Consider the following 15,003-nt stretch of genomic DNA (forward strand, 5'->3'; position numbering starts at 1 on the left):
GTCGCGTCGCCGCGCTCATCCGCCGCGCCGAAAACATTGGCGGATCCAGCAAGTTGGCAACATTGTTTTTCTCCATTTAAACCTATGAACTTATATCGATTCTCAGAGGGGCCAGGTGCTCCGACAAGAATCGATAATTTAACATAGGTTTGAATGGCGGGAATCCGGTGTTGCCAAATTGTTGGATCCGCCTCTGGCGTCTGGCCGAAAAGTGGAGCAACTCAATTAGTCAGTTGCGCTGGTCACTGAATCGCCTTTTGATAGATTAAACTATTCGATCACTGATAAATAATCAGATCTGTCCAAACTCCTTGTCTCTATGTACGATGGAAACAGAAATATATCCACTGAATAAATGGTATATGCTGTTTCAGCTCTTAGGATGTCAAAAATGTGTCTATAAAGATCCTAAGATGCTGCTTTGATTGCCCGCGCAATTGAATTTTCATTCGTAGGATGTAAAGTTAACTGCGGGGGCAGTAAAGGCAGCATCTTTAGATCACCGGACACATACTTGACATCCTAGATGCTAAAACAGCATATGCTTTTTTTCAGTGATACTTTCGAAAAACTGTGCGTTTGACTTCATCCACCGCGGTAGTGCATACCATAGTTGGATTACATTCTGCAATACGGAACCACTATCTCCGGCTCTCCCATAAAAACACATATCTGCATAGGGAAACAAATGACATGTATGTTGTTTCTAAAATGGGTCAGAAGTAGTGGTTCCTAATTGCAAAATGTAATCCAGTTTTTCCAACCTTGGATGCATCAATATAATGATATGAACACTCGCACTGGTTGCTGGACTGGGATAAAACCATGGTGGAGGTAATAATGGTATGCATCATTGAAGTGGATGACGTCATACATCGTGTTTTTTGAAGTGATATCCTCCATGATACTAGACTCATCGAACCGATTGGAGCTTGATATTCGGATGTTTATTATGAAACCATCAAAGCACGATCTGACCCATTGATTTCGTCGGACTTGATGCGAATACTTTAGAAACCAGGCGATGTGGAAGTTCATTAAGTAGTTCCATTTGTTTTCTTCCAAAATTTCCCCCCGGCAACACCCTCAAAATGTACGTATTATGTGACATAGTAAACTCAAAATGTTATGCCCGGTCTCCATCTCCCCCCGTGGCTCTTTCCACTGTGCGCCGTGTAACTCTGTCATGCTACGCAAAAGAGCAGCAGGTGCATTCTAGGATGAGCCTTGAAACACATTAGAGGGGATGCTGAGCGTGGCTTATGGGGGGATGTACTTACGACTCTTTTTGGTAACACGGCAGCGCTGCCAGTCATGGGCAACCGCCCAATGGCTACCATTCCTTCCCGCTTTGATCGGCCTCGTTTTGAGCCCGTCAAAGCTCACCGCACAACGCGGGTTTTCCTTTCCGCGAAATGTCAATCGACGATGCGAGGGGTCGTCAAGCAAAAGGGGAGGGAGCTCAAATTGAATAATACTTCATTTCGGAAATGATCCCTTTTTTAACTTCTTCGGGTCATTCTTTATTCAATATCTTCTTCCTCCGTCATTTCTTTTCCGTTCTTTCTACTCAAAATGTTCATCTTAACATGACATGAACCGAATGGTGCAGCCCATATTACGGAAGACCGTATTCTTAGAATTCATATGACCTATAGATTGTTTTCTCAGAGACAGTGCGGCGATGGCCGAAGACGACGGAGCCAATCAAAACGGATCCCGAGGTGACGACACTCTGGGTACGAAGGCGCTCTCGCTGAGCACATTGGCTAGGTCACTCCTCGGTGCATCCCTCATGCTTGGGTCTCGATTTATCAGAGCTATCATCGTCCGCGGCCGGGAGGAGATAATTTCCCAGTAAATCAAAATTTCCAGCGGTGGAAGTCCCGGGCAGACAAGAGGCCCGTAGGTGGCAGGCGCGAGGATGATGGTCCTTGTTAGCCGATCGGGGAAGTGGAGGCATGAGCCGAGCGGAGGCCGCGTCCGTGCGCAAGGGCAAGCCCGATGAGGCGCAGGGATTAATAACACTCTTCCAGGCCGCGGGCCCCGGGCCACGCTTGAGTGATGGCTGCCAACCGTGGACCAGCCCCTGCATCATCGCCGTCAACCGCCGCAACCGCAGCCCAACTATATTTTACACGCCACCGGCCCGCGATGCCGGCTTCACCATCCTGGTCTCCTACTAAATAAATAATATAATAATATATTTATTTATGATTTCTACATGAAATAATACGGAAAAAAATAAGGGCACAATCCCAACTATACTCCGGGCTGATTTTGGTGCCAGATAGAAGCGTACACGGTGAAAAAAACTTCGTGCATGGGACCCGAAGTTGAGGTCATATGGATCTTTGAAGTTTTCGGATAACACATCCAAAAACTTGAGGTCCAACCGCTGAAGTTCGGGTCAGACATCCGAGTTACTTTGGTAAGTACCGGAGTACTCAGATGTGTAACCCGAACCCTTCGGTATGTACCTAGGTATTTCATTTGTCTGACCCGAACTTCGGCAGCTAGACCTCAAGTTTCCGGATGGAAGATCCGAAAAATTCAGAGATTCATATGACCTCAACTTTGGGTCCCATGCACCATGTTTTTTTCTCCGTGTAGTTGCACCGATCATAGGTACGGTTGAGTCTACCGAAAGAGTTGTTGGATGCAACTATTCTTATATCAGGCAGAAGTATGGTTGGGATTGTGATACTTTTCTTTCATTGAATGGAACATGAAATAGTGCCACATAATCAAATTTAGCTAAGTGCAGTAAAATTAGATATTAGATACCAAGAACTGTAAGTCAGCTACGTACTCAAAGCTAATTTAAGAATCCCCGTGTTTGAGCCAAGCAACATTTTTTTCAGTGTTGGAAATCGATTAACGAGCTCGTAGAAGATGTGGAATGTTCCCCAATAAAGGGGAATAAGAAGAGGGTTGCTGAGCGACCACGGGAATGAGTACCATTTCCGCGGGCAATCTCAGAATCTTGCAAGGATGGTTTGATTGGTGATTCCAAGTGATCTAGGGAAGGCAACCGCCACCACGTAGCGCTGCTACGTGAGTGAGTCTTCAGGAAGGAATTGTCGTCGCCACTTTGATTTTTATGAAGGAAATCGATCCATAACGTGTAGCCGCATAAATTCTGAGCACAATGATACCAAATTTGTCAAGAATTATTGCAAAAATATACCCGAAAGTACGGGAACGGATTTTACATAGGGTATCGTAATGAGTAAGAGAGAGATAGCGATATGCCGATGTCAGCTGCATGCTGCATGGTTGCCGTTGCGGTTGCCCAATTCCTACTTTTGGGTTGCCCCGTGAATCCCCTGATTGTTTTGATTTCGTTTTCTGAGTTCTCATTCTGCAAGTAGATTGCTGACTATCGTATTAGAAATGCAATAGTGAGAATATTCATCCGTGTAAGATGTGTCGTAAAATGTGTCAACTATCGTTTTCGCGACAAGTTTGAACCAGATTTGTGCTAATACCATAAATTATGTAAATTCATTATTTGTTTCATGTTTGTTTCCATACAAGTTTGGAGGTTAGCAATGAACAGTTCCTTTGCTCCTTGATGTAGATACATAACAATATTTTTTACATTGGATGTTTGACACTGCAAAAGCAGTGAACCATTACAAAATTGTGATGTCAGGTAATACAGCCTCCCACTACCTTGTTGTTTCGAATTCAGGTGTATCGATGATACTTCGCCAATGGTTTCGTTACAGCACTGAAAACCTAACAAAGAAAGTTACGCAGTCTTTGATTCAACCCTCTTTCTCCTCCCCAATTCTATCTTTCGTAGATGCCTTTACAAGCCTCTGAATGTTTCATAGAGTGCCTGCTTCAAACTTCCATCCCGACTGTGATCTTCCTCATAATGGTCGTAGAACGTCCAAATAGTTGGCCAACCTATAGAGTGCGGAAGAATTATTCCATCCATTAGACCTTGAAAGTAATTGTAAGAACGAGGATGGAAAATCCTCCTTCCCATGTTGAATGCCTGACAACTAACTTCCTCAAGTAGCCCGATTGTTGAAACTTTAACTGGCTATGTCAGCAAGATAAGACAAGATATTGCCCCATCTGCGCTGCGTAATATATCGATTTCCGATTCTTGTCGTGCCGACATAAATGTAAAAAATCAGGCTGCTGATTGTGATTGTGATGACACTTAGTGATCACAGGTGTCGCGAAAGGAAAAGTGGAGACAGCTCTGTGACAGAATTCATGTTTCTTGCCATAAGATATAGGAGTGTGGAGTTGGGTTGATCCACTGACCTAGCAATGTGAAATTAGTATTAGGTATGATAAAGCTCAGAAAAACACATAATTGGTCCGTCCCGTTCTGTCCTCAACATCATGTGATCAAGAGTGTTTTGGGGTCTTTCCAAAGGTCAGTTCGTGTCCTCTCAATGAGAAGAACTTGATTTTGGAAAGGCCTGCTGGCATTACTTTCACTCATCAAAACCAAAACTAAAGCATTTAATGCTAAGCAGCCACTTGAGGTAAGAAATCACAAGACATCAAAATTCAATCAGAATTGAAAATACTGAAGTAAGTATTTAATTTTACTTTTTTCAGTATTGACTTAACTTAAAATAATTCATGTCGCTAAGTGTACTTACTCCTCACTATCAATCGTAAATTCACTTCCACTAAATTTTGTCTCAATAACTATTTGAATCACGCAGGTCACTAGTTCAAGACAAGTTCTGTTATTGGTCCAATCTCAAATTAAATTTGATCGATCTCTCCCTGCCGGTTCCGTTTGAAGATTTCAAAATACCTTCGTTTCGTCAACTTAGTAATGGGCAATTTTCCCTACAGAACTGTTACGTTTAAGTTACCAAATTTCTGTTGAATGAGAGGAACAGTTGCACAAGCATAGTAACAACAAAAGCGCTATAAAGTTTTGAATTTCTTTCTTTCAGATGTTGGCTTGCATAAATTCTATTTTTACAAAATCATAGGTCAATAAATCAATTCAAGAGACCTGAATAAATCCTGTCTGTGAAAATTTGAATTAAAATTATACCTTGGAAACTGCTTCAGATTAGATTGCTTTTAAATCTCATAAAATGTTTTATCCTCTTTTATGCTTCAAACTTTCTGTTCTTGAATTTCTTAAATTTTCTTTTGAAAGTTAAGTATAAGGGTTCTCAGACGTTCAATTAAAGCAACATACATACTTTTAACATTTCAGTTGACAGATTCTGAAGATAAGAAGCTTGAGATGAGGTCTGCCGTGCTAAGGAAAAATGCTGTATGGACCTTCAGGCGTTGCCAAATTTCCTTTGATAAAATACAAATTTCCTGGTAAACTTATGAATATCTTCCTTCCAATTTTTCAGATAATTTTGTTCACAACTTAACCTAAAGCCCCTGAAAATTTCAAGGGAGAATATTCATATCTTTCCTCCAAAATAAACATTTTGTAGGAGGAAATCTGGTAACTCTCGAATGTTCATAGGACGTTTTTCCTTGGCACGGCAGAGATGTACTTCACATTCTAGAAGCAAAAGGGAGCATTTCCCTCACTTCCTTCTCTCACAGGGAAGATTGTGGATCAAAGCAAGAAATTTCCTATACCTATAAGTTCCAGGCTACTTGGTTTAACAATACAAGGAAACCCTCGAAGAAAAACATACCTACAATGCATATTAACGTTCCAACATATTCCAGACTTCCCCCTCCTTGCTCTGAACTTGACAGGAAAATTTTATGCATACATTTACTTTGTTGAAATTGATAAAAAAAAAAACCTTGAGAAAGTAATGACGTTTTAATTTCAAAATTAGTACTTAACTATTTTTAATCATTTACATTTTTTATTTTTAAATTCATATGATCCCTGCAAACAGAAGAAATTTCATTCCATCTAGGATTCATATTTTTCTTGCTTTTAATTTTTCTCATGAGGAAAAACGTTTGTCAAATCGTTTACAATTTTTCTAGAGAAAACCTCAAGTTAAACTAGATGATCGCAGCAAACAGGTTACTGTAAGAATGGAACTCAGAAAATATATAACTTCTTTAAGTTGCGCAAAACTGGATGGTTTTATCCTGTTTATTCTCAGAGGTCCAGTGGCGAGGCGTGAATGATCGGTTACCGATATCTCCAGATTTGAAGCTATGGTAATGAATCGCTTATTAAAAGTATTCGTTGCTAACACCCTGTTTATTGATCCATTTCCATAGGTTTAAAGGGTCGATCAATGGATATATCGCAAAGCACGCCCTGCCACTGCAGAGGTCCATAGTTGTTTTCAATAAAGCTTACCAAAATCTTTAAAAGTGTGAATGAATGAAAACCAGCAAAACTTATCTAAGAAAGAAAATAAAAAATTTATTAAGATAATGAGAGAAAATTTACACACATTAAGAGAGACGCTGCCAGACCATTCTAACTATGACTTATTTATTCTAACTTCAAATACTATGATACTCTGATTTCTAACCCTTTAGGATACCTACATGTAACGTTTGAGTTTTAGCGATTAAATTTAAAGAGTAATTTCTAGAACTAAAAAAAGTAAGATAGGTAAGACTAAGGGGGAAAACGATGCTCCTTGTGGCGTCTGAAGAAAATTTGAAGCCAGTCAGTCCCTACTGAGATGTGGAAAATTTCACCGATAGCGACAAGATAGACCCAGCATTTACTCTAAGTCCAGTTCCAGTTCTGGAATATGGGAGCACAGGATTGTCTGATTCATATGACTGGGGTGGTCTCTCTGCAAAAGAACATAAGGTATTTCATCAAAATTAAAAACTAAACAGTTTAGAAAATGATTATTGTTAAGTAGCATTTGACGAGCACAAAGACATGGAAGGTAGCCAACAAGACAATCCGATTTGATTGCCACATCCGGAAGTTACAGGAGAAGAGGGGAATGAAAATCACAGAAACCTCCCAGGAGAAGGGAGGGGATTCCCAACAATAATTCACTGATTCTTCGCCTCTCATGAGAATTCTTGGTAGAAAAGGACAATAGAGAACAGAGTGCAATGGCTAAGGCCGAAAAATATCCTTCCATTGAAACGTTTCAAAAGCCTTCTATTATATTTTTTGTTCTTCTGAAAAATAAACTGACAAAAATATATAATTCAAATTGTTATGAAAATATTTACGATTGTGTTAGAAATTATACAGAATATTTTAAGGAAAACTGTTGGTTCATGTATTCCTTAAAAAATTAATAAAGCATGAGCGGAGGTATAAGCACATTGCATTTGGAGGTGCACAAACAATTTCTACCGTACAGAACTCTTCTTGAACTTATTTTGAATAGACCCGTGTACTTAGCTAAATTTCTCAAAACAGTGTGTTACGACCCTCTAGATCTGAGCTACTCACATAGTCTCTGTGATTAATGAACGTGGATTCACTAATTAGCTAATTTTTTCTTTCCTTACCTCCTTGGAGAGAGTTCACCAATTTCAGAGTTGGCATGAGGCGAATTATGAATTTTCTTTCTGAGGGAGGTAGGGGGTCGCAGTGCACTTGCATCAAGGAGGGTCAGTGAGCAAGGGAAGGCACCCACCTGGGGTAGTGGGGCACACCTACAGCTTCAAGGAGAGATCTTTTACATTCTTTGATTTCACAGAAAAAATGTTGATAAAATTTTGCAGAATACAAAAATATCGCGTAGATATTTTGCAAAATCCCTTACCTTTTCTGGAGAGCACCCTCTATCTCCAAAGGTCCAAAGGTCACTGGTGCCCACTCTGGTTGGATCAGATCACAAGAATTGGTGTTCATTGAGTTAAACGTCCGGTTCTGGCAATGTCCTTACAGAGAATCCCAGTAGAGAGTGACAGGATTCACTAAAATTAATGCTGCATCAGTATGATCCTTTGACTTGACACTTGGACACCTCCTGGAAAAGAAACATGCATTCCTGATGAAATGAATGGCAAAGGATGGTTTTTCAGAGCAGAACATTGTATAGAAAATTTCTGTAAAATAAGCCAAGTACCTAAGTAGGCACTCTTAATAATCTACTCGATCGTCCCTCCCTCAACTGCAAAGCTCATATTATCCAGAAATTGAAGGTACCTCTTACCTGTTCAAGCATTCATTTCCTTTCTAAAATTACTTACCGTTTAAGTAATTTCTATTATCGTGTCCATCCTCTCATTCAATGAACCAAATCAAAGTTCGGTCAGAGCATACTTCAATTGGACCGCGTTAAACAGAAAGGAACCAAGCCACATCAGCTATTGCCAAAGTTAACCGGGCCATTTAGTTTTTTACGAGAGGACGTTTGTGTGGATTCCTTTGAAATTTTTAAGGAATTAGCTTCATACTCTAGAGAAAATCCACTGAAATTTGCACAAAAATCCGCACAACCGTTTTCATGTAAAAATTTAAATTGCCCGATTAAATTTGGCAATAGCTGATGTGGCTTGGTTCCTTTCTGTTTAACGCAGTCCAATTACAATTGACTTAATATTCCAGAGATACTGAAAGTTAGGTAAGCAACAGGAAAAATTCACTGAACACACATATATTTTTTAAAAATGCATAAAACTTCCCCTTTGAATTTTTGGGTCAGCCACCATCCCCTTACAACATAGTCAGTGTCGCGCTATTCCTTCGCTGGTATCCTTGTCAAAAGATTTCAGCCTTTTAAGGTGTGGGGTCGGAAATCTAGCTGTCTTTGCTCATTGATTTTAATTCATGATTCAAGATAGGTCTTTGGTTCGTCTCTGAGAGTGCATAAACATACTCGGAACATACAGCGCTTTCATTTACCAACTAATGAGAATTGTTGGCGCAAATATAGTGTTCACCCCAGTCTCCGTATATTTTGCTTGTTCCTCTAAAGTATTTCCGCCTACTGGAATAATAGGGGTTGCGTTTGAAGAAGTAAATAGAGTGTAAGAACTTACCTAAGTTACAGTGCGGTGAGCAGGTCCAGTGCGCTCGATTCCGTCCCAAAATCTTGTTAAACACAAGTTCCACACGCGATTTTTCCACAATGATGGCATTAGAATAACAAGCAAGAAAAAAACGGGAAATTCTATTCCTTATACGTAAAGGCGGTAGAGTCTTTATCAGATAAACAATTTGAACATTGTATATTGTGCAGATAAACAGAAGACATAACCTAAAGTTAGGTAAACAAAACAACAACAATCATGGCGGTCACTTTTCTCACGGCCGCTTTTCCTCACCTCAAAATCTGTTACCGTACTTTCACCTCGTAAACTGAATCAATCTCGATGAAAAATACATCAAAAAATAATACAAAAAATTAGCTATAAGTTATGGATCCGATTTGGGAAATCTTCGCAGGGAATTTGAAGTAATAGACGATTTACTGGTCGCTTCAGAAAAACGACTAGTGGCGCTCTCTGCGCGGATACGAGCTGTCCCTAGATCACTTGGAATCACCTTAACAGCTCCTTCATCCCACCTCGGTCAATCCACCACGCATTATCTAGGAGCGTGCGGCGGGGCAGGTTATGGCGCGGCGGCGGCGGTTGTGGCGCGGGATATTCAACTTGTATGCAAAGTGGTTCCTTGATGATTTGTTTGTCAGCCGAGATGCGAGGGGTCTGACTAATAGGAAAACCAGGGGGTGACGGCCGTGATAATTGTAACAGATTGACCAGCGTCCTGGACTCCGGGGGCGCCCCCCTTCCCCCCTCCGGGGCGGGGGTCTTTCATGCGGCAGGGCGCGCACCCCGTGTTCCTTCGGTTTTTCATTGTTCGCTCGTCCGTGACCAGGTCTATTATGTCGGAGCTCCTGCGCAAACCGAATCGGAGTGAATGAAAGTAAAGGTGGTCGCGTTTGTGTTTACGCCCTTTCTCGAGGGTCATTCATAACCTCCCACTTGGTCAGAAAGCGGACGTACCTCCGGCTTGGCGACACCTTCGGGGTGTCCGGATATTGGTGTGCAATGAAAACAATACTCCCCTTGGCCTTATACTTTAAGGTGCATCCTTCCTACTTCCAGGAATGATCTGATTGTCGATCAATCAATTGGTGATTAGATATTAGGACATATTTTAAAGCATTTTTCATATTCACATCTTTATGTTATCGTCCGTTTTGAGGTGTTCACTTGGGTCTTGGGCCAATGAATGTCTGACCCACTGTGATGTGAATTTTGAGGATTTTTAAATGATAGTGTCTCCAAATAAAACAAAACAGTTACTAATTGCTTCATTGTCTTAAATATCACCTTAAAGCCTTAAACAGAGGTTAGTACAACTCGAATAGACTTCGTTAAGGAGAAATTCCGTGTGGACACCCAAACGTTCATAAAAAAAATTCTCAAGTAAACAACGTAGTATATAATGGTGAGCAACTGATTCCGGGCCATTTGAGATGGATTTTAGCTCATACAGCAAATGTAGCTCATACAGAGGGTGGTGGTGCTGCTTTTGTTAGTTCCCCAATGTCAACAAACAATAATTTTGACCCTGGTAAAAATTGGCAGTAGAATCTGTGTTCCAAAATATCATAGACCTACAGCCGGCTGTAAGATTTCCAATAGCTTCTATAGCCGGCTACACAATTTCTTATAGCCTTTTATAGCCGATGGCGATTAAGCAACAGCCAGGTGATAAAGTGTATGCTAAACGTTACTAATTACGGATGCTAGGACTTGAGTTTTTGGACTACCGCTCTCTTTTTGGGCTGTAGTATCTTGATTTATTTTGCGAGGAAAGCTCCGTACTTTTGATGGATGCCTGCCATTACTAATATATTAGAGCGCCTTCAGTTTTGTATGATACTGTGCAATACCTCTGGTGTGAAATAGTTGCTTCAAGCGCCGTGGCAGGCGGGCAGCCAGCGCGAAACACGCATTGGCGCCTACAAACCTAACAGGGATACTTCACGCGTTGCGGAATGCGTGAAGTATCCCTGTTAGGTTTGTAGGCGCCAGTGCGTCGCCGCTCCGCTTTGGGTTAGGCTCTAATATTTAATCCGGCTGAGTCGGCGTTATTCAACTCATGCACGATTTTGCAATGTTTGCACATCCTGTATGGATTATTCTCATTTTAATTTATGAAAAAAAATATGTATTAAAGGAAAGTATAATCTGTGTTTTGTAAATATTAAGGTGGTTCCGTATCAAACTTAATGATTTCCTAGGCACACAAAACACAATCTTCTATACTATAAGCTCCAAGACCTCCTAATTTTGCGAAACTGCAACGCTTAGTTCCAGCGTTCTACCGGCCGATTTTCATGATTTTTGCGGTTATCGATGGGCAATTGTCTCTAGATAAGCCAACTCTTTTCAGATTTTCAAAATATGGCCCAGGTTTTTTTTATATTACGTGGTAAAGTTGCGAATTCTCCCATTTAAACAATGTAAATTTATACTTTTTGTCATAGTTCGTTTGAGCGTTCTACCGGGCCGATTTCCATGATTTTTGTGTAAATCGACAGGTAATAGGCTCTAGATGAGCCCGCTGTAATCAGATTTTGGAAAAAGGACCCAGGTTTTTTTAAAATCACGTTATAAAAGTGAGTGAGTTTATACAGGGTTATCCAGAAGTCTGGACCCCCCTTATAACTTTTGAATAAAAAATGATAGAGATTTGAAATTTGGGGAATATTCCTAGGTTAAAGGGAACTACTTTTTGGCGTACCCAAAATTTTGGGGGGCGCCCCCCCTGAGGGGGGGCGGACCCCAACTTTTTTTTTCCAAATAGGAACCCCTATCTTGTGATACATCATTCGAAAGGGCTTAAAAAAAGAAAACTTTTGGCGCAAACCGATTGTCGATACCTCCATTTTTAACAAAATGGCGGCCAAAAAATGGCGGCTCATTCAAAAGTCTGGGCCTCCGCTCATAACTCATGAACAAAAAATGCTAGGGATTCGAAATTTGGGGAATATTCCTAGGTGAAAGGGAACTACTTTTTGGCGTACCCAAAATTTCGAGGGGCGGCCCCCCTGAGGGGGGGGAGCGGACCCTAACCCTTTTTTTTCAAATAGGAACCCCTATCTTGTGATACATCATTCGAAAGGGCTTGAAAAAAGAAAACTTTTGGCGCAAACCAATTGTCGATACCTCAATTTTTAACAAAATGGCGGCCAAAAAAATGGCGGAAATGCTTTTTTTTGGTTATTTACCGTCGGATTCGCTTGAAACTTGGTTTCCACAGGTTTTCGGGCACGAAAAAAACAAATACGATATTGGATTTGCAAAATACCCGAGCTTTTCCAAGATGGCGGCCGAAAAATGGCGGGAAAATAAGTTCCCAACGACGGTAAATAACCAAAATCCGCATTTCCGCCATTTTGTTAAAAATTGAGGTATCGACAATTGGTTTGCGCCAAAAGTTTTCTTTTTTCAAGCCCTTTCGAATGATGTATCACAAGATAGGGGTTCCTATTTGAAAAAAAAGGGGTTAGGGTCCGCCCCCCCCCTTTAGGGGGGCCGCCCCCGAAATTTTGGGTACGCCAAAAAGTAGTTCCCTTTCACCTAGGAATATTCTCCAAATTTCGAATCCCTAGCATTTTTTGTTCATGAGTTATGAGCGGAGGCCCAGACTTTTGAATGAGCCGCCATTTTTTGGCCGCCATTTTGTTAAAAATGGAGGTATCGACAATCGGTTTGCGCCAAAAGTTTTCTTTTTTTAAGCCCTTTCGAATGATGTATCACAAGATAGGGGTTCCCATTTGAAAAAAAAAGTTAGGGTCCGCCCCCCTCAGGGGGGGCGCCCCCCAAAATTTTGGGTACGCCAAAAAGTAGTTCCCTTTGACCTAGGAATATTCCCCAAATTTCGAATCTCTATCATTTTTTGTTCAAAAGTTATAAGGGGGGTCCCAGACTTCTGGATAACCCTGTAGAATGCTCCGGTACTGCTACCGCTATGCGCGGGAGGATGCGCAGTGGTCGAGGAGGTTGCGCAGTAGCTGTGTAGCCTGCGCATCAGCTATACACTTATCTACACAAGATTCGCGCTAAATCCCTCACGCCGAGCGGAGACCGAGTCGTATAAGACGTCGAATGCGTCCACTTTAAACTCGGTGTGGGTTCGATCCCCGACTCATGAAATCTTAATTATTACCTGACTATCATTGTTCATTGTTTTACTGCAATATTTCACCAAGCAGTCATTCCAAAACGCGTCCTTTTAATTTTAAAGTAATTTTAAGTAAAGTTTAAAATTAAAGTATACCTCATATCGTAATTGTTTAGGGGAAAAATAAAACTAACACTGATAGGAGGGTAAAAATAGGGCCGCGAAGCGGCCCATTGATGGCGCGGAGCGCCTTCAGGGGGTTAGGCCGCGTAGCGGCCAGGGGGCGTAGCCCCCTAGTTTCTTATAGCCTCTTATAATCGATGGCGAAAAAGCAACAGCCAGGCGATAAAGTGTAAAGCCCGGCGATAGGAACTATAGCCCGGCTACATACTTTTTTATCGCTTCGTACAGCCCGGCCGTATGATTTTCTCCACATCCTACAGCCAGCTATATGATTTTCTGTAGCCTTTTTTAGCCGGCTATAAGAATTCCTAAGGTATTTTGAAACGCAGCTCTTATCGCCAATTTTTACCAGGGAAGTTAGTATTGACATATGATAAAAATCAAAAAGCTGAGCGAAGAATAGCAAATAATTATGCATTATTTGAGATCGATTTTACCTAAATTGTACAAAATGACCGTATTTCTGCTAAACGGAACCAAGCTGCATTTGAGGCGGGGGGGGGGGGGGGGGGTTTGGATTGGCAGGTGCTGCAGACCGCGAAGCTCGTTCCGTCCTATGCTAACAATGCTTTTTCATGGCGCTTAGTTCCGTTTGACAGAACGCGCTATCCGGGATTCTGAAATCCTCAAAAGGAACTGAAATTGGCGCGCTTAGTCCTATTTAGTAGAACTGCGTCCAAATGAAGGTACTTCATTTGTTGTTTTCCAAAATTTGCATACTATTTTTCTTTTACCCCCTTCATTTTTGGGAGAGAGGAGGACGAACAACCACAGAAAAGGACCTGATGAAAGATGCGAAAATGATTTGCTTTGTTCAAGACCAATACTCTCTCAATCGGACAAAATGATGGCACTAGGGACAATGACCTCTCTGAAATTTCAAACGCAATTTTTTTTTTTTTTTTTTTTTTTTTTTTGCAAAATACACTGAAAAAAAAAATATCTGTGTATTTACTAAGAAAAGGGTAAAATTGCCAAGAATTCAGGGTTCTCCTTAATCCCAGTTTTTTCGTGGTAAATTTACCATCCGTGGAATTGGTAATTTTACTGAGAAATCTCGGTAAAATTATTGAACTTTCTCGGTAATTTTACTGGACCTTGGTGAAAACGCCAATATTTTTTATCGACTGTGGTAGAAGTACCGAGATAAAATGGCAAAGTTACCGGGAATTGGTTACCAATGAAAGTGGTATTCTTACCTGGAAAAAAAAAAAACAGTAAAAATACCGGTTTTTAGGTAAGCTACCAGTCTGTCTTGGTAAAATTACCAATAATTGGTAAATAAGTGATATGGTAAAGGTACCAACGGGCCTTGGTAAAACGCCGAGAATTTTTATTCAGTGTACGAAAAAGTATTTAGGTTAGCAAATAATCAACAATGATGAGCAAAATTGAAATTTAAAACTTTGAATCCGGGATGCTAACTTCACAAACATAAAAGTGCGAGCCCCACCCACAAGTAACTTTCCGCCTTCCATCGGAAAGATTACACAAGGACGAGCTCGCCGAGACGAACATCTCGAAACCGGCCCCTCACCAATCAAATTCGCGGGAGCCATGATTCGAACATATTTATGCTAAAAGGAACTAAGTGCACAAGGATTGCGCGTAACATAGTTCCTTTCAGCACGAAGACGTCCATTTCAGCGAGTGCCTCGAGGCGGGGGAGCCTCCCCGCCGAAAACTCGAGCGTCCCGCAGGGATGAATCGTCGGAGCGGCTGACGAAAAAGCGAATTATAAGTCCCAACAAAGATCCCCCAAGTTGCGTGAACCCGTGCAGAAAATTCCACGCCTTCGCTACCCCCGCCCCTCCCGC

The 15,003-nt window shown here is 41.2% G+C and overlaps 1 protein-coding gene and 1 long non-coding RNA gene across 2 annotated transcripts in view; both read right to left on the bottom strand.

Annotated features, from left to right (window-relative positions):
• Positions 1 to 15,003, bottom strand: part of Toll-6 (Toll-like receptor 6) — a 254,181-nt gene that overhangs the window by 139,250 nt on the left and 99,928 nt on the right. The window lies entirely within an intron of this gene.
• On the bottom strand, positions 6,331 to 9,342 carry LOC140224001 (uncharacterized). The gene is made up of 3 exons (XR_011899240.1): positions 8,902 to 9,342; positions 7,680 to 7,886; positions 6,331 to 6,740 (listed from the first exon to the last, which is right to left on the bottom strand). It is a non-coding gene; the product is annotated as an uncharacterized lncRNA (long non-coding RNA).

The sequence above is a fragment of the Bemisia tabaci genome, chromosome 2 (genome assembly GCF_918797505.1).
Source record: "Bemisia tabaci chromosome 2, PGI_BMITA_v3".
Taxonomy (NCBI): Eukaryota; Metazoa; Arthropoda; class Insecta; order Hemiptera; family Aleyrodidae; genus Bemisia; species Bemisia tabaci.